Raw genomic sequence first — 21,718 nt, forward strand, 5'->3', positions numbered from 1 at the left:
AAGTAATGAAACTGGAGGATCTGCAGAGAGATGATTATAATATTGTCAGTGTCAAGCAAGGTGGCTGGTGGAGGAGTTTGCTGGGCAGGTATATCCCCAGCTGGGACAGAAGTGGCAGCTGGTAGGATAGAACATCATTTTAGTCTATCAGCAATGTAATGTGCTATCTCAAGTGCTGAAAGAGATGAAGAGAGGGAAGATGATGGTGATGATAAGGTGATGAGTTTCCCCAAACTGAGCTTACACCAGTCCAAAAACGGAAAAGGATAAATAATAACCTGTGCATGCACTGTGGGCAGGATGATGTGTTTGTTTTTGGTTACATGGAATAATTGTAAAGGTAAAGTGGGCTGTTAAGTATTACACATCAATGTTTCCTACCTTATTAGATTACAGTACTCTCTCAGAACCTGATATTGGTGCAGAGAGTCCCTCTCCTTACACAAACCTTGACAACTATACAACACTTAAATTTAATTACTTTAGCTGAAACTGTTCTTGTACAAAGGTTGTTTTCAAATTAATTAATCTGCTTCCACCATATGTCAAAATAATTTTTTATATCTCTCATGATTTTTCAGACACAAACAAAACTCATTCAAGATCCATATGTCTATAATTTGCTGTTGTTCTGCATTTGTACCTTTTTTTTTTTTTTTTTTTCCAATTGGAAGATACTTTTATTCAACCTTTCATTGAAAAGTCATCCTTAAAAATAATAAGCTTTTAACAATGCCATCTAATTATAATAAGTATATATCTCCATTTTCTTTAGAACTGGTATCCCCCTTGTGAACATAAATCCCACTCTTTTAATGAGTAGTTAAGGAAATTATTAAGTATTTGGCCTTTTAATGCAATACTTTAAGTCCATGAATAACCAGTTGGAGCTCCACAGATGACTATTTGTCCACAGACCAAACAGTCAACAGCTAATACTCTAGAGCAGTTAGCACTTAATCTAATTAATTTCCTTGGGGGAAAAAAAAAAAAATAGAGAGAGAGAATGAGTGAGTAAAAGAGAGCACTACCTTTCTGTACTGATAATGTCTAATTTTTAATCCTATAATTATCCTGGTAGCATGAGATATTAAGTTATCAGCTTCGCTATTCAAATTAGAACTCTTAGTTTCTACCAGTTGAAGCTATCTCAAAATTTAATAATCATAATAATAACAGCAATAATAACAGTAATAGGGGACATGAATCTCATAGCTGTGTTGATTCCTCATACAGTACATTTGCTGGCAAAAAATAAAGAGCACCTCATTATTTTCCAATGAATATTCTCAGAGTCTTGTCTAGCATGGGACAAATCTTTTGGTGGCCTCACATTTTTCTGTAGAAAATAACAGTAAAAGTGATCTGGAAGTAAGAAAACTTTTTCTGTTGACCAAGGAAGTGTTGCTGCAACCAAGCGAGGAGTGCTTGCACAACTTTTGCTCCCAAAAGCAATAGTCTTAGACATTCTCATTATTGGAAGGTTTAGAGGTCACTGGACAATCAAAATCTTCACTAATAACAGTCTCAAGTGTTAGAAAATTGTGAATCAGTTCTCCCCTACTCTTTCCACTCATGAGTTTTGTTATCAGAAAGCTGAAAGAAAATAGATCCTTTTTTTTTTCCTGCTTGATATATATATATATATTTAATCTTCCAGAGAAAAAGGAGCATCCATTTCTTAATTGTTAACCTCTGATGTAAGAGCCTTATGGACATTTTTCATAATTTTTTTGGGGGGAAAGAAGAGATGTTAACATCAACAGTTAACTGTGATTACTACTGTCACAGCTCTGCCGCAGAGAATCTGATCTTGTTCTTTCTATGCCATTAATTTCTTTCTATTTAGATCAACACCTCTTGAATGCAAAACTGTGTTTTGCTTCATCTAGATTTGTTAATATAGTAGTGAAACTCTGAGAGTCAGAGAAAGTTTGAAAGACTCCGAACTTTAGGAGAGGTTGATGAGAGGTAGGTAGAAGGGAGTTCTTGTTATGAATACCACTCTATGGTCAGTATGTGAGGTCTGGATTTTTCTAGATCCTGATTAATTCTTTTCAAATGTTGCCAAAACAGAGGTACTACATCTTCAGGGGATGCACTGGACTAGAACACAGTAAATATCAACAGGGTCAGTAACATGCCAGCTATTCAGACCAGGTATATTGTTAGGAATCCACTGATAAAGCAATTATTAAGATGCTAGATAATAACAATGTAGTAAGTGATCTATAAAAAGTAAAAAAGGAAATAAAAGCATCTTCTACTCCAAGTGTTATGTGTTTTTTTTTTCTTTCTTTTTTCCTTTTTTTTTTTGTTTCTATATTAAAGACAGATAGAGGAAAGTACATGGTTTTCACTTCAGATTTTACCGTGTAATTCTGAGTTCACCTTAAACCATGAAGGATGAGGAATGGAATTCCCAGAATTATCTATGCAGTAAAACAAACAAACAAACAATGAGAAGGCTCCAGCATAGTTTTGTCCACAGCTCTTCTCTACAGACAGCAAGCAGAGATGAGAATGGCAAAAGAAGGCGGCAGTGGTTTATTACAGACAATAGTTCCAAATCTGTGGAGTCTGACACAGGACTCCAAAAGTGACAATTTAAACACATAAAATTTTGGAAGATTAGGACCCCTATTCTGAATGTCTTATTGAAACAGTTTACACAATCATTTGCCACAGTACTGGTGCCATTTAATTTGAAGGCAATTTTAAAATCAAAGTGAACACATCTCTCACTCAAACTGAATGAGACTTGGCAGGTCCTTTACAGATGAGAAGAGTTAAGCCCTGATGTGGGCTATAAAGTTCTGGTTCATAGAGACAGAAACTCAAGAAGGGGAATAAAAATCTTAGAACTATTACAAAGGGGAGAAGCGTGTGCCTCTGAAAATCAGAAGGAAAATCAGAAGAGTCACTGCTGAGGGAATTTTTATCTCCAGATAAGGATCCAGTAGGATTTCAAGCAATACAGCCTGTTTATGCAAAGAAAACTTCTTCAGAGCACGGAGAAGAAAAAAATAACAAGCATGCTGGAGTATTTGCTCTGAGTAGTCAATGAAAAATAAGTATTCATTACTCGAGAAGAAACATTTGCACAGTTCAGCAAACATCCAAAGAGCAGTAGAGAAAAAGATAGAAAGCACAACAAATGTTGAGTGTGATCTCTAGAAATAAGCTTGATTGTTTTGAACTCTTGTATGATTTAATGAGTTTTAACGCTGCTTGGACTGTCAGTGTGAAGGAGACGAATAAATTGATACGTGGGTATCAATTCAAGTGTCTAAACATGCACAGAAGTATTAAAGCCAGTTTTCAAAAGCACCCCTCTGTTTTCATATAACCTTGGCCTCAACCCAAGTTTTCAGGCAATCATGGATCAGATTCAATAGCCTGGTATATATACATGTATAAACACTAATGGGACCTGCATAATTGCTTAACTAATTCCATTGCTTGACTCCTGTTAAAAAAAAAAAAAAGTCAATTTATATATTCTATTGACCTTTGAAAAGAAATTGCAAATGATGAGATTTATTCATTAAGAGTTCATTTGCACAGTCTGATATCTAAGAATAACGCTAAATGCTGTTTTCTGGCATCAGATGCACCTTTTGGCCACCTACATCAAAGAAACCTGAAATATCTTCTGAACTGTAGAATACTTTTCACTGCGGCTTTATCAAAATGGCAAGATAATTTTAATATTACTTGTCCTTGTCCTTTACTTGTCCTTTAATATTACTTGGCATAAAACTTGAGTTTTATTTTCAGATCAATCAACATGAGTTTGGCTCCATCTGCACAAGTAAAATTACTTGTAACCACCTTACTGCAATGAAATTTAAAATAAATACGATTATTAAACTGGTGGAAATTTTCTGGTGGATTTAGAGTTAAAACGCAGATTTTCCCTGTTCTTTCCTGGCTGTGGATATTTTTTCTAGCCACTAAATCTAAAGAAATAGCAGAGGAATCAACATAATTCTCTGCTTTTTCTTTTCTCTACTACCAGTTAAAAAACACTATCCATGTAGTCCTTTTCATTTTATAATGCTAGCTGGAAAATTAGATGCCTCTATTTCTTTCAAAAGGTACCATTTTGAAAATCTAAAGGGAAAATCGTTAATAAAAAATGGAGCACTGGCACTGACTGAGCATTAGTGCACATGCTCAACCACTAAGCTGGTCTGTCTAAGATGTGCTTTATACTCAGAACACTGTATGCATTCAGACTGAAAAAATTAGTTTAGAACTGAGAACTTCTGCACAGCAGATGAAGACCCACCGTGCTCTGTAGAAATGCAGAGCAATTGTCATCCATTTGATGCCAGTACAATCCAGGTTGTGTTCCTTGGAAATGAATGTTTTGCACTGTCTTTACATACATGACTTGCTTCAAACGTAATGCCTCCTATTTATTTCCACAGAGAGTACACCAGACACAAAGAACACAATAACACTCTCTGATAGAGCAAATTCTCAGCTACAAAGCACTTTTTTTTTTTTTTTTTTAAATAGTTACCACAATTATCTATGCATTTTCAGCAGGATGAACAAGAGCCTGCATGCCAAGCTAATAAGGAACTGTACCAGTGGAGGTGACCAGTGTTGCTGTTGCCACTGCTGAAACACACAACCCACTGCCTCACTGTGTTCACATCCATTGGTTAGTCTCCATAAACATTCAGCAGGTGTCAATGAATGTCAATAGGTGCCATTTTTTTCAGCATGGAGTAATTCAATTCCACACCTTTGCTCCATATGCTCTTCCACATCAGACACAATTCTGTCACTGTCCCTCTGCTGCCATCTGTCACAAAATGTCACAAAATATTGGTGGGAAGGTTCAGCCTCTACGGCTGTACCACAAACATCTGCCTTTGATGTCATGGGCCGACATCATAAAATAGGATTACTTTCAGAGAGGCCTTTGTGCATAGCAGTGGCATGTAATTTTGGTGAAGATTTCAAGGTTATTTTTCTCTGTTACCTCTGTTTATTTTGTGCTCACTGTCAATACAGGAAAAGGAACAAAAAATAATAGGAAAACACTTGAAAAATATGTAGACATTTAATGTATAGATCATCTCTGCCCAGAATGCTCTTACCAAGCCCTTGATATCCTCCACTAAACTATACTGCTGGTGGTTCTCTCTGACCTTGAGTTAAACATCCATCTCCACCCAACCCCTCCTTGTAAGCAGAATTTTCAGGCTGAGGTCTTAAAACAGATGATAATGTTATTTTCCCCTTTTATTTGTAGAAAGTATTTCATTTCCATAGTGTTTTCAATTAGTAGAACATGGAAAAAAGTGTCAAAGGCATTTCACTTCGTTTGAAAAGAATACAAGCTTCCATCACTAACTTGTCAATGCAATTAACCATATTCATGATCTGATGCATCTCGCTAAAGTTGTGACTTTCAATTTATTGTCAAGGACTACCTATCTATGACAAGTTTTTCAGAGTGAGTGAAAAGGTTAACATCTAGTCTGCTTGTGTTCAAGTTTGCGTTCAAGTGCTCTGTAAATTCTCAAACATTCCCCCCTCTTCTGTCAATTGGTTTTCTGAGGTCAAGCTTTTCATTCTTATTTTGATGCTGTGGTTGCTACACCTTTAGACATCATGATACAGTATGGGAAAACCCTAAACAACATTGTATTGTGAGTTCTGATTTAGTAACTAACAAAAGAGAGAGCTCTACTGAGCCACACAAAAGATCCATGTTTTCTTACATTTAACAAACTGCTGAAAGACCTGTAATTTAGATAGTAGAAACTAAGAAGTTCTGTGCTCCAAGTGAAGAAGAGATGAAGGGCTATAAGGCAGGGAAAGAGAAAAGATAAACGAGCATCACTGCAAGATCCATTTTTGATACAATCCATCCCTTTTAGATATCCCTTTTAGCTAAAAGGTCTGTTTACCATCCTGCATTTTTATTCCAAATGTCAAAGTGAATGATATGGAAAGTATAGATTAGAAAGGAATTGCCCAAACAAAATGTCCTATGAGTTACAGAAGAGTAAAGAGTTGGTTTATGAAACTTTAGACTGAGGAAACATGATAATTCTTTCCTATTCCAGACAGCAAACCAGCTGATTGTAGCAAACTTCCTAAAACCCAAGTTCTCCCCTAAGTCCCTATTGGTATTGATCAGCAATTGCTGCCTACACTGCACCATTCACACCAGCTCTTGAAAGTCCTGTCAGTGGAGAAAAAGGAAAATCACTTCTGTATAATAGAACCAGAGAATGTCCCTAAGGACCCTTATGGATCATCAAGTCCAACTTCTGGCTCCACACAGCACCACCAAAAATCAGATCACATGGTCTGATGGTGTTGTCCAGATGCTCCCTGTACTCCACCAAACTCGGTGCTATGACCACTTCACTGGGCAGGCTGTTCCAGTCTCCTCAGCGATGAACCTTTTCCTGATATCCAACCTGCACGTCTTTGAAGACCAAGTCAAGGACCATGACATCAAGCCAGCAGAGGTAACCATATTCCCACTCACTGGAGCAGACTGACAAGATTCAAACTGCAAAGAATTCAATTTTGCATTCCCGTGGGTTACATATGCTTTTTCAGTCTGCAATTTTACCCTAGGTGGTTTACTTTTTTTGCAAATATTTTTTCAACACAAGGGCTGCATACCAACTCAGTTACACTGTTGTGTACAGTGAGAGTAGGTTTGGTATGCGGAGCATTTGAGAGCTGAAGGCATGTAGCATGCTTTTGGATGCCTATACCAGGAGGAAGGTTGCCAGACTTCACAGGGCTTGTGCATGAGCTGTCTGATCTGAAGTAACCCTAGAGAAAACCACTCTATCAACTCTGCCCAGGCTTTCTTTTGGAGCGAACTCATTGGCTCGCTCAAGGAAGGATTACGGGAGGCAACAGGGATGCACACAGCATGGGTATCTCAGACAACAGGCTTTGCAGAGAAGTGGAGAACAAGCCAAAGGTCAGCAAAGAACTGAATCCTTTGTGGAGAAAATTGACTATGTGTTTGCATAAGCTTTCCATATTGCCAAAACCACCTTGACATGCCGGGTATATGGGGTCATTTCTGTGAAGAAATGAATAGTTGTTTTTTGGTGTGCAAATCCAGTATTTTATGCTACTTCCAATAAAAAAAAAAAAAATAAAAAATAAATAAAAAAAAAAAAGTGGTGAGATTTTTTTGTGAAAATATTACAAATGATACAAATTTGTATCATTATAAGTTTTAAATGCATGCATATACCAACTAGTCTCTACAGTACTGAGCACTGCATCTTGTAGCAACCCTATCTGCAACATTCTGCTACTCACTTGATAGCACCATTGCTTCACTTTTAGAGACACTGCTTGCCAGCTTCCACAGAGCTTCAAAGAGGAGTCCATGAATTACATAGAAGAGCTCAGTGCCTATGATCCTTGGTCACTGCAGGGAGCCATTACAGTAACCAAAGGGGTTACATTCATGCAACAAAATTAGCCAAGGCATATCCTTACAAGTACAACTACCAAACATTAGTACATCCAGATCAGTACACTGTGTGCATACCCACAAACTTCAAGAAATAGCATGAGCTCCAGCAGAGATCATGGGGTAAAGCAGCATGCATGCAGAGAGGGCAATCAAGATGCCAGCGCTTTGCAATGAATTGGAAGACAAGCAAATTCTTAGCCATGGCTTGAATGAAAATGAAGATGTTGGACTGTATTAGCAATAGGTGGGTGACCCAGCTACTGTTTGTATTCTTGTTTAGAAGGACAGGTCTAAGAGCTGCCAAGAGTTGGACTGAGCTGCGCACTCCTTGCACACCAAGCTGTAATGCAATAATCAGCTCCACTCAATGTAAAGGTTAGCAAAGCAGTTTTAACTCCTCTCCAGAAGACATTTACCCTGGATTGAATTAGGAGCAGCTGTTTACAGTGTTATCACCTACAGCTGAGGAAAGCTTTAGAAAGTTGTCCTTAACCCCTCTTAGCTTTCAGTTCTTCTTGTTTCCTTATGACTCTCCATTCAATCCATTGTCTATGCTGCTAAGGCCAATTCTTGGGTTTTCAAGAAAACTGTGATAATTAAAGAACAAAGACTGTCTGAAGGCAGGACCAAGGAGGAGCAAGAGGGAAGCAATGCTGAAAACAGCAAGGACAGGGCTGAGTATACCAGCAGCTGCTCTTAGTCCTTTTGTCCTTCTGTACCTGCAAGTGAGGACGTTTGAGGCTGAGCCTGTTTCAGAGCTGGAAAATGGCATCTCTTTGGTCATACACAGGCAAAGTAGCCACGGAGAGGCATAGCAGCTGCCAAAATTATGGTGTTATTGGGAAAATTATTAACAGGTCTTTCAGTAACAAGCGTAGAACTACACTGCAACTTTTCCTTTTGACTTATGTCTGCGTTCACATTTTTGTATCAATTAAGCGCTATGTAATCATCTTCGCTACAAGAAACAAATGCAACATTGAGTGTCTGACTGAAATATACTTAATAATGATTTCCATATATTCTTCCTCACACTTAGATTTGGAGTTCTGTCTTAAATGCATCTCCAAACCCCATGCACATTTAATTAACTTTCAAAAATCACAGAGATTTTATTGTAAATCATGCACAATCCCTTATCATTACTGTGGTGGATTACAGGAGCTTAATCTGCCAGTGTGGATATGGAGACACTTCACCACCTCTGGTCACCTGCTCATCTTTACTCTGCAGTGATAAAATGTACTAAAAACCACCATTTCCTCTCCGGTTTTCAAAGCCTGAGTGGAGAAAAATCAGGATAGAATCATAGAATGGCCTGGGTTGAAAAGGACCACAATGCTCATCTAGTTCCAACCCCTTGCTATGTGCAGGTCGCCAACCAGCAGACCAGGCTGCCCAGAGCCATGTCCAGCCTGGCCTTGAATGCCTCCAGGGGTGAGGCATCCACAGCCTCCTTGGGAAACGTGTTCCAGTGTGCCTCCACCCTCTGTGTGAAAAACCCTCCTAATAACCAACCTAAACGTAGCAGCAGACAAGAGACACAGACAAGTGTGCGCCTACAACTAAAAACAGTAGCAATGTAATTAGGATGAAAAGAGAGGCAGAAAGGTAACCAATCTTCACCAGTGATTTGAGAAAACACAAAAGTGAAATGGGCTTTTTGTCATTAGCTTTGCTAGGGCTGGGCTTTCCCTGCAAACTTCATGCCCTCTTAGATGTCCCCTTTCAGTTTTGTAGTTATTAGGAGTAAGACAAAATCAAGCAGATCGTTTTCATTGTGTCATGCTTTGAAGAAGTTGCAGACAAGAGTTGTCACTCAGAAAAGGCATATTTTAATTTTATAGCATAATATTTATCTGGTAGCTCATTGCACTATTTCTGTGTTTCCTTCCATATGAGATAATGTGTATGCAGCACAGCAATACATAATGATATTAAAAAAAATAATGAACAAAGTTCAATTGTATATAATGATTTGTATTGCCTATACGTATGTGCACACACAAGGGTAAGTTTCATTTCTGAAAAACAGAAGTGGAAATTTGCAGTATTTGTTACACTTATCAGGCTGGAACACCTTTAAAAGCTTTCTTTCGGAAGATGTTTCTATGTGACTAAAAACAGTTAATAATGGTTTGTTTTTTGTTGTTGTTGCTGCTGAAAACCTCAAGTTATCTTTCTAGAAGTGACTAATACTGCACATCTATTTCAGCCTGGGTGCATGAGAATACAGTTGTGTTGCTGCAAAAGGAGCCACACTTGTGTAGTCAGGTTTGATCAGAACAGCTCTGCTGTGCATCCTGTCTGTGTTTCCACAACAATCCGCTGCTGCTTAATAACAATCCATAATGTTCTGAGAATAATAAGCCTAGGTGGTCTGGAGAAATAGCAAATGGAAATCCTGTCACATTTTATCCGGAGAGAATTGATACATTTTGTTTTGCTCTATTCCCCAAGGGGTACAGCAGATGTACAGGTGCTGGGCTAGAAATTGTTATAATTACAAAACCTGTATTCTGTTCCTCGGAGAGCTTTGAAATTTTCAACATACAGTAGAAAGTTGAACTTTGAAGAGGAAAAAAAAAATCCATATGCCTGGAGAACAATAGAGTACAGGATGATTTCCTGAATTATTTACTGCAGCAAGTCGATCATTAAGAAATACAGCACAACAAACAAAACTCTGAAGAAGCACTGTAAATCTGAGTGATATCAAAAACAAAACTGCTGGTCCTCAAAGTTTGTGTTCGTTGTTTTGTTTTTTTTTTTTTTTCTCCCTCTCTTTTTTCTTTTTTTTTAACACAACTTTCATTTTATATTTTCTTCACCTAAAGTCTGGTTATATAAGAATCTACATGGATAGACTGAGCTCTTCCTCTCACCATATTTCCATTATAAGCGTGCTTGAATGGAGCTACTGGATGGAGCTTTATATGAGGGGAAAACTCTTTATTATTAGCAAAATAAGAAAATGTTGAATTCGGTAGGTTGCAGTTAATAATAGTAATAATCCATTTACTTGCTAAGATCTGCTGTTGATGATAATAAATGATTCAGGTCTGAGATAAGATTGCCTTGTTCTGTTGGGTATCCACTATTCTCCTAAGCCCAAAAGCCAAAGATGAATCCTCTGGTTTGGTGAGCTCCAGAACTTACTGATGTCAGTATGACATCAGAATGGAGAAGAAGAGGCTTTAGTATGGAGAAGAGGAGGCTCATGGAAGATCTTGTCATTCTCCACAACTACCTGAGTGGAGATTGTAGTGAGGTGAGGGCCAGCCTTTTTTCTCAGGTAACTAACACTAGGATGGGAGGTGATGGCCTTATATTGCACAAGTAGAGGTTCGGGTTGGGTATTAGGAATTTTTTTCTCTGAAAGAGTGCATTGGTGATGCACAGGGGGCTGATGGAGTCACTGTCACTGGAGGGGTTCAAAAACCATGGAGTTGTGGCACTGAGGGACATGGGCAGTGGGTATGGTGGAGGTGGGCTGGGGTTGGGCTTGGGGATCTTAGCGTTCTTTTCCAACTTCAAAGATTCTGTGATTCTACGAGGCTCATAGCCTTTCAGAACTACTGGGACACTCACATTTTCTTTCTAAATCAAGACGTATAATTTATGGATGTCTTCTGGAAATTAGAACATTTTATGTAGACCTGTCCCACTTATTTGACAATCTGCATTGTTCAAATTTCATCCCTTCCTCATGCCAGCTGAAATTCATATGGAAATTGAAGTGCACTTTAAGGTGGTTTCACGTGTCTCCTGGGAGTTTGGTGAAAGTGGTGTTTCCTTGCATTTAGCATTTTAACCCCCTGTTGTATTTCCCTGCAGCCATCTCAGTGTCTAGCAGGGAGAAGCTCAGCATGTTTTGTGCCTGGAGATTGTGGTGCCTGGCATACATCCAAATTACTAATACTGCCATAACAGCTTTAAATTAAGTCCTGCTGTGTACACTCTTTAATCACTGAGTGTTTCTTTCTTCTAGTCACCGTCTCAGCCCTAATTTAGACTCTTCTGTTTTGGGGATTGTACTTCAGGGTGAACGATAATGTGGGGAAGAGTGAGCAATGCTGATTGAGAAAGAAGAGGGCAGGAAGCTCAAGGCAACTGCTCACAATAGGGAACGGAGCCCATGGCAGTGATTGTGATGCTGTGTGAGAAGCATTTGGTGACACTAAAGAGAATGGAGGAGGAACTGTCATTTTTATGGTTTTCATATTGATTTCTAGAGTGTTTGCAGAGCACTGTGACTCCTTTCTTAGCATAGCTTACACGTAACAGCTCAATTCCAATTGTGAAAATTATTTTATAAATAATCTCTTACAAAGTAAAAATCCAGCTTCGTTGAGAGCCTGAAAGCTATTTATTACACAATGGATTTTTGACAGTCTCATTGGAACCTACTCTTAAAAAATGTACAGGGAAATCAGTCCCTGCATTGTTGTGCTTATTACATGGCTACTTGGACAAAAGGTTCAATACTGCTGAATAAAAGAGGTTTTTCAGATTAAAAACCAAAATCTCAAATGTTAAAAGCACATTCAGCTACTGCTGTCATTTCTAAGGGACCTTACAGAATAAAAACTTCCCATTCAGTCTCTGACTGAGAAAGAGAAACTGTTTGTTCTTCTGTTCGCTTTAAAGATAACACTATGTTCAAATGGACTTGACAAGCTCGGCTCCATCAGCAGACACTGAAGGAATGCAATGTCACTGCTAACTTTGTTTGTGTTTTGAGCTGGTATAGCTATTTCTGTTATGGAAATCTACCTCTCAAGTCTTAAAGTTTTATATTCTGCCATACAGAATAGCATGAATTTAATAGTATTTTCTACTTCCTGATATGTCGACTTGAGAAACAAAGCAGGATCCTACCTCTTAGACTATGATGTGCAAAACACATGAAATGAGAAGCTGAGAATCTCCATAAGTATCATCATTCTGTGAGCTTTATAGGAGTCTTAAGCACAAAGCAAATTGGTTTACTGTGACTGATGAAAGCACTTAAATATAGAGTATTTCAATTTTTAAAAACACCAAAAATCAAACAACTGAAAAGCAACCCTCGAAGAATATGCTGCCACTTGCATTTCTTAGTTATGCTCCAGACAAGAGATTTTTTCTCTACTTTTGAAGGAAACTTCTCTAGTAACCTTTTCTTATTTTGCAAAAAGGAATCGCATCACACTGTGTTTCATCTGGCATTGCTCTTCAATCTCTTCAATAATTTCTGCTGCCACGAAATGTCTTCATGTAACATAGCAACAGTTTCTGTAACTGTGCAGATTTAAAATCATCAAAAACATTGCACTTGGTCTAAATCACACGGATCTCTTTCCTATTCTATACACTGTATTTAGTACAGGTAAGGTATTTGCAAATAGCTATCTCCCAAAGCAAAAGTCAAGATGAATAAAAAAAAAATAGGACTGGATGCTACATACAATGCATGAAGTCCCTCTGATGTATCTGAGACACACTGGGAAGGAAAAAGCTCCTTATTTGAGGGGAAAATATCTTGTTTCTTTTTCAGTGCATACTAGCAACACATGAAAGATCAGAACAACTGGATAGCAATAAAGAAGATGAAAATACTAAAGTGAGAAAAGACCTTTTGGTTATAGAATATGTCCTTTTTCATGCAGTGCACTGAACTTCAGGATAAATTTCAAACTGAAGTTCAAGGTTATGTTGCCAACAGGGTGTGGACGAACTGATTGTATTTAGGGAATGTTCTGAGGAGTACCAGAACCTGGAACATACTTATTCACGAGCAGTACCTTACATGTCAAAATGTAGTTTAATCCTACATTAAGATTAAATAAACACTGCAGTAAGGCTTTAAGGATGTTAGTATGGTTACATATTTAAGTAAGTAGAGATGTAGGATGAACTTGTTAGTATGCTTTTATTACTATTCTCTAAAACTATAACAAGTAGAGTAAGTAGGCTTCAAAGTTATGACTGCAGGGATTCTTTCATCCTAGCAGATGCTCCACAATGAGAGGAGGGGAAAGTAACAGCCGCAAAGAGGAATGAGCCCCTCTGTGGAATGATGCACTGAAGAGGTCACATTGATTCAAAATCAGGGTTTTTGCTACGTAAAGTGAAGGCCACACTGGTCTGAAAATACCACAGACTGTTATTAGAACATTAAAAAATTGAACAAACAAAGAAACAAAAAACAACTTTGTATTCTGCAGCTGAATTTAAATACCTGAAATCTAGAAAGAACACCCATGCATGTAGGTACTTTCAATGTACAAATAATGTCCAGGCAATTGATTTCATTATAGCCATGGTTTCTTGCAAGACTTCCAACTACTGGAGGTCACAAGAATTTAAGGGCATTTTCCAGTTCTCCTCCCAGAGCACCGCTTTTACAAGGAGTAATTATGCAGAGTGAAAGCTGATGGATCGTTCAGATATCAGGGAAGCCTTCACGTCTTCTCACTAGATGTAAAGTATAATCAGAATTTTACAGAAGTACTTCTGAATGTCACTTATACAGTCTTCTTGGCAGCTTCTTAGGATCCATTTCCTGTCATAGACAGAGGTACAAGGAGGCAGAAGTGTAAAAATGCTGCATTCCTTTGCCTCGTTTTTTTTTTTTTTTTTGAGCAGTGAAAGCTGCTGACAAGAAATAGAGGATCGGATGGACATCAGATGTGCAACACTGTGGGAACTTCTGTAAATCTGGAAGCTGGCTGCCTGTTTGTTGTTTTGGTTTTTTTTTTTTTTTTCACAGTCTGATAGTGCCAGGTTGTCTATTATCTCAACTTTTGTTTTGTAATGACAACATATTTAGGCAGCAGTATCACTGTATTGCCATGTTTACTGATGGATAATTTCACATCACCAGCATCCCGTGCCAAACACCTTGCACACACTGCACCCAACACCTGGAATGTGTGATTTACAGCATCCATCTATCCTGAGAAGAGGATTTGGATAGCAATTTGAGACTCACAATGGCTGACAGTGGAGGGTGGCTGTGTGCCATTGTGCCAATGGCAACTGCAGATCAGGGCAGGGGAATAGCACAGCATCAGACCACTCAATTATTTTTATGGACATTCTACACTCCTGGCCAAACCATGGAGAAGGCGGTGGCCAGTCACCAACTCAATATCACTACCAGACCTTTAATTAAAGTCTGTCACTTCTGAATGCTGATATTACACTGTTAATTTAGTGCTCCTAGATGCTGGACTGTTGTCATGGACATTGCAGATCTCCTGTGCCAGATCATAAAGAGATTGCCAGTGCAGTGCACAGCAGTATTGATAACCTTACACCTGTAAAGCTGTCAAACTGTTGGTAATGTACACATTATTGTCTTGTAAAACAGGAAAAGAGAAAAGTTTATCAACAAGAAACAGTTGTACCTACTTGAACACCCTTGATTGAAAGGGCAAATCCATATTGGCAAGGTGTTCATCAATTTTAGACGTTTTCCTTGAATCAACAAGAGCGTTTGTGCTTCTCAGACTTCCTTCTCACTGCCACTCTGGTAGATTCAGCTTCATGTTTGCTTCTCTTCCCTCTTCTGTTTCGTACTGGGAACTTGTACATGGCGAAACAGGCTCTTTCCTTTCAGAATGGATACATGCAGCACTTGGGGATTGTTTCAGAAGATCTGTATGAATACCAAGCGACCTCAGAACAAAACTTGAAAGCTTTCTTCTTTGCTTTACATTTAACAGTACTGTATCTTATGTTTCTGAAAGACCACAAGAGAAAGTGTTGCCCAGAGAACAAAAAAAGCAGGCAGATGGTGCCACACACCATAACCAGGCTACAGAAGGCACTCTGAAATGGTGAAATAATTCCAGGATTTTTTTTTTCTTCCTATTTTGATGACATGACTTCAATAGCAAGAATACCTTTGAAAATACTTTCAGCTTTGTTTTTGGTAAGAGTTAAATTAATGTGATGATGACTGCTTGCTAGAGCTGTTTTCTCAGGACATCTTTTGCACAAGAACAACAAAAAAAAAGGAGTTGTTATATTATACATATATATAAATTATAGCACATATAAGTTATGGGTAAAACTGTGGACAACACAACAGAGGATGAACTGAATTGTTGCAGAGTATTTCAAGACATTTATTGAGTAGAAACATCCCAAACAGTTTGTCTTTGGTGATAAAGTAAGGGCTTGCAAAGTTAGTGACTGAATGATGGAGATCTGAAGGTTTTGCTCAGTCATCTGCATGATGTGGTTGGGTTGTGATATTATGGAAACAAATGCAGTCCGAAACAGCTGTCTGCCTGCACTTCCTATACATAATGCAAACTCCATGAGTTCTTTTCCATGATTACTCACTTCTGTCTGAATCTGCCAAATTGCCCCTCCTGTTCCTTTTCCAGTCGTTGAGGTCCTTTTTTAAGATGAATTCTGCTGTTCCCTCAATCTTCTTATGTAACCTGCTTGGCTTTTCTCTCAAAGGCTTGGCAGTTTCCAACAGATAAGGTTGCTACTGCAGATAGAGTTTCAGTACCAATCTAGTCAGAAAGAAGCATAACCAGTTGTTGTCCAAATATTTGTATACATGCCAGCGGTGATAATGTTTTTGTAACAAATTTGGATGCACTTTCTAAAACTGCCTCAAGATTCTCTTCACAATGGCAAGATGTTTTCCAAAGTGCTGCTGCTTTATACCAGACTGCTGCACTGGTTGTTTATGGCTTTTGGATAAGCAGAGAATGTGAGCATGAGAAAGAAAGCTTAATAAGCAAGTATAAATGTTGACAAGTTATATTTAACATAGGAGATGTTTTAAACACCAAGGTAAAGGACATAGGGATCTTGGCAGCGGACAGTCAAGCTATGCAATGCTTTTAACCAGACATAAGGAAATTTATTTATATTTTTGTAACTTCAAGCAGGTCTTCAGTAGGACATAACTATCTCATGCTTGCTATCTGTACAGCTGTGAATTTCATCAAGCTCTGATGTAGTACTCCTGAATTTAAAGAAAGACTTTGCAGAACAGCAAAGAGACAAGCAGTATCTAGAAATTCATCAAAAGCAACTTCTCTGCACTTCAGCTGCCTCTGTCTACTTCCTGTGGCTTCTTGTGACACAGAGCATCCTAACCTCTTCCTACACACCCTAAAGGAAGGGTGTTTTCTTTTAAAGGAACATTTTAACTTTTCTTCACTGTCATCGAGGTGTATAAATAACATAGGCAACTCATCCAGCCTTGGATTTTCCAGGCTCACACACCAATATGATGAGAAATACTGTCTCAAGTCAGTAAGACTCAGAAAGATTCAATGTCAAACATGCATCCTTACTTCCAGAATTAGCTGAGTACAATCAAAACTCTTCTCAGTTGTAATTCCTAAATTAGATTTCTTTTACATGCTGTTTCTTCAGTAATGTTTATTAGAAAGAACTGAAAATATTTTCTTTGCTGAATGTTTACATGTGCCAACATAACAAAATAAAATGTATTACTTTCAGAACAACCCTCATACACTGAAACAAGCTCTTGCAACAAGCTATTGCATTTAGAGATAGAGTGCATCAGTTTGCACAGTTCCACTGCCAAAAGCCAAAGCAGAAGAAAAAGGGCAACACTGTTAGTATAATTTTTTTTCAACAAACTGAAGAAAAGGAACCCATCATGGGAGAGAAATGATTCCCATTCTGTGAGAGATAAGAAGATCACAGCTGCAGAGTGCAAAAGAGTTTAATTGACCTGTTGTTTGTTTAAATGGGAAAAAAAAAAGCTTTCTCTAGAAGTGCTTTAAAAATGCATATACACAGCACACACATACACAGAAGGTTAATAGAAAGGCTAAAGAAGTTCAGCTGCATGTAGCGGCTGGAAGTTATACCACTGGGGCCATTATCTCTGTGTATGACAGTGGATGCATCATGGCTGTCTCATTGCATGTCAAGGAGCTTCTGAATGTCTGGAAAAAAATAACAGAAATCCCTGTTAATTACAGCTGAGAATGGGAGAAATAAATCAGTGCGAAATAAAAGGAGGGAGGTAATCAATGAGGAGGGAGGATCCTGCTGGTAGGATGCAATTAGACTTCAAGGAAAAGGACACAGTGAGACTGATCATATGATAGCTCCGTGGCTATCATGAAATATTTTGCCTCGCTTGCTGTGAGGACACAGAAGTGGTAATTGCGTCCATCTTGTTGTCAAGGCTTTAAAATGACAGAAAGTTGACACATATATTAGTTGTAAATTTAAAAAATAACAACAAAGCCACAAATTAGAATTGAGAATCACAGCACCTTTCCACTTGTCACTGGAAAAAAGGGGAAATGCTATAACAAACCGACTGCACTAGACAATGTGGTCTCAATAATTAACTCTGAAGCACAGAAGTAATAGCAGCATTATCTAGGAAGGTCTTACATAGAAAAGCCGGGAAGAAATGTGGACAAAGGCTTCTACTTAGCTCAGCAGTAGCTGGAAGTGTTTTTGATCAGAAGTGAAAGAATGAGAAAATACATTAAATGGAGACTATCTGATAAGGCAGGAGTAGAAAAGCATGTGATTTTTTGTTAGAGAACCACCAGATAACCTGTAAGCTGACGTGGATGCCCGCCTTTGTGGCTGCCATGATGGGAGAGCCTTTGTGCCATAGAATGAGGGATGGACCACTCTGCAAGCATGGGTGGAACATTTCTTACCCAATTCACATCCTATTATGTTAGTTCACATTTTTAATATTGAATAATTTTCTAGCTCTGGAAGGGGTCAGGACACCATAATGGTAATGCCTGTCAAAAGTGTATTACATGTGGTGGTCTCAAGAGCTTGTAACTAGTTTTCAGCTTAGATCACTGTTAATAATTATTCTAAGCACTACATTTTTTGTAGTAGTAATAAATTGTATTAATCTGGATTTCAGCTTCCATCAACCCAGTATGCCTTCTGGATTACTCTCTGTCTCTCTATTATTTTTCTTTTTTTGGGCATGTCAAAATCCTTCAACCCCATGTGACAAATGCTACCAAAAGACAGACCTGAGAGGTCACGGACTGGTCTAGGGCAGGATACTGCAAAATAAGCAGTAAATTACGAATATGCTGACTGCCTTCCCCACCTTCACCATTGGGGCTCGAGGGACATATTGCTGCTGTTGAGGAAGTCACCTCTGAAGTGTAGAAATGTCCACAGTGGAGTTCTTCCTGTGGGATATTTTCTCAGAGATTTGTCTTTGTGTTGCTTTCTAAGCAGAGGAGTGACAGCAGCTCATTCTGCTTTTCTGCTTGAAATTAACATGTTGAGTAAATGAAAAAATGTCATACCTAAATTAATTCCTCATCTGTAAATATGGGGATAACAGCAGCTTCTTCACAGGGGTTCTGTATGTCCCAGCTGAAGGTTTGGCACTCTCTGAGACATCTTCTCTCACTCTCCTTGGCTGGCACAAGGAGGTCAATCCGAGCAAGATCTCAGGGATGTTCTTTAAAATTGTGACCTAAAGCTCAAGGCAAATCCTCCAAATTTCTAGCCATTAGCCCTGTAAAACTTGAGTTTTACTCTGATACAGGCATCAGTGAAATGCAACATGTGCTGCATGATCATTTAAAAAGATTTTTTTATGTGCTCTAAACCATAGACCATCACCAGAAAGCAGAGCTCAGCACTGCACCTCTACTCCCTGTTTGGAGCCATGGGCCTCTAAGAGGCTTCCCCTCAGCCTCCTCTGCTCTGGATCAAACAAACCGAAGGACATCAGACACTCCTCATATGTATTCCCATCCAGAAACTTCCCCATCTTTGTAGCCCTCCTTTGAGAACTCATAATTTTACGTCCCAGTTCTTGAGGTAATGCCGCACCAGCGCACTGTAGAGTGGGACGACCACTTCCCTTGACTGGCTGGTAATGCTGTGCTGGATGGACTTCAGGATATGGCCAACCTCCCCGACTATGTGGCCAAAAAATAATGGATAGGGAATGGATATTGCTAGATAATACCTGTGGTTGGCCAGTATGGAAAAGGTGCAAGCTGCAACCCTGAAACTGGGACCCACACTCAGCCTATGCTGTCTGTGATGTTACATTCGTAGCACTGTCAGTCTTTATGCAACTATGAATATGATTTGAAATACTTCTTTTCCTCCTTCTTTCTGTAAGATTCAAGCTGATGTGAATTTGGATATGCTTTTATTTATTTATTTATTTTAGGTTCTTCCTTCTCTGCATGAAATTGGACATCTGTTGACAGCTGGGTGAAATTTCTTTGACAGGAATTTTTTTGTCAGGATGGGGAAGTAATCAAATTTGGCAGCCATGAAATATTTTAACAAGTTTGCATTGGTTTCTCTAAGGAGCTTATCTTGCACAAATTTCATAAAAAGCAGTCATGTTGTGTTGTACTTTGTAATGTAAAAATTATATCCTGGCATTGTGATGAGAGCTGTTATTGTGTCATGGAAATGCACATGGCCATAGTATACCTAATGGAGAGGAGTCTCAAAGACATTAAATTTAGTTTAGTTTAGTTTTGTTTTTTAAAAGAACAAAACCCTCATCTCTTACTGTTTTCATCTCCTCAAAAAAAAAAGAAAAAAAAAAAAAGAGAATGCTTTCATAAGAAAATTATAATGTCAAATTCCCTATTGTTAGTCAATCAGAAAAGCTGATTTACAAACATTCTTCTTACTGAGAAATACTGGCTCTGCTATACTTCTCCCTTCTAGATCATACCACAGGTAGGATATGCAGAGATGCTTTGGTGTAAAATCAGCCAAAGGTAGGGAAGAATCAGGCTCCTGTCTCTGAGGAACACCTGATATCATGCATTTGCCTGTGGCAATGGTTTACTTTTCAGGTCACCTTTCTACAAAATGTTCTTTCAACAAGTTTATGCTGTTTTCCAAGTGTTTGGAATATATTTGCAGCAGTTCAGGTAAGTCAGGGCTCTCAAAGAACAAGTGACACCCACACCATCTCTGAACATCCCACTTTAAATATTGTTTTCTTCTGCCCAATCGCATATTTATGCGTACTTTAAACTGGATATATTTATCACTCAACTTAGGGCATTTTTCAAAACTGAAAATTAAAGCTAGTTTCATGACATGCAGTCTGAGCTTGAACTATGAGAGTGGTAACAGCAGGAGCACACGTCCTGCTGTCCTGCCTTCCCTTCCCACGGGGTACCAGCCAGAGCCCCTGCACAGTGGATGCTCCTTTGCTGCAAGGCTTCTCCTCCCAACAAACACCATACCACCCCACAGGCATGAAAATCTTGAAAGAAAAAAAAAAATAAATGATTACAGACTCATTAGGCAATCCCTGAGTGCAAGTGCTGTGACCAACTGTTCAGTACTTACACTGCCATAAATTTCCCAAAATGGTAAAGCAGCGTTTTAGCAGGCATGCACTTAGCCTGGGTCAGGGTCATTAGGGAAGGATTTCGTCCTGCTTTAATTCATATGGCAGAAACAGAAGTTGTGTATTTTGGAGTCGCTTCATTTTTACTTTTAAGAGATGGTCTCAAGCCAAAGGCCTGGATCTGAACTTGAGCTCTGAATCCAGGCTTGCATCATTCTACTGAAATCAGAGTTGCACTATGAAAGCACCCCTCTAACAGTCAAGCAATCAAGCATGGGAAATGTTTCTTTTGGATTTGAATTTCTAACTTCAGAATACTTTACTTCTGGTCCAGTAAAATTGTACAGTATCAGTACACAGATCAACAATTCAGTCTCGCACTTCTTTCCTATTTTTATATGTTGCAGGGAAGAAAAAGAAGCCTAGTATATTCACAGCAGCAATTAATATTAAACATGCTGCATATATAATTGATAGTGATGACAACTGAGTAAATTAATTCTGGATTTTATTTTTCTTGGAGGGGTTGTTGTGTTTCATCCAACATTGATTGGTTGCCTTGCCTTGATTTTATTGCATGGCATTGAACTCACTGGCATTGAACCCACTGCACCTGCATCTTTGAGAGAATGAGTAATGCAACCTCCACAAAGTGTCATAAGAAGGAAACAGCAATCTGGACAGGGAAGCACAGTTATTGATGTCAGTCCTGTAGTAGACTAAACAAGCAAGCTAGATGCAATGCTCTCTGTCTCTCTGATGAACCTTCCACTAAGGGAGCATGTTGGCCATCACTCTGATATTTTCTCAAAGGAACATTCAAATGGAGGTCTTGACTTCCTACAAGAAACTGTGCATAACAAAAAAAGTTTTGGTGCTATTCTACTGTAATTAGTAGCAGGAAA

The sequence above is a fragment of the Lagopus leucura genome, unplaced genomic scaffold (genome assembly GCF_019238085.1).
Source record: "Lagopus leucura isolate 7727_CA_CO unplaced genomic scaffold, USGS_WTPT01 Super-Scaffold_100019, whole genome shotgun sequence".
Classification (NCBI taxonomy): Eukaryota; Metazoa; Chordata; class Aves; order Galliformes; family Phasianidae; genus Lagopus; species Lagopus leucura.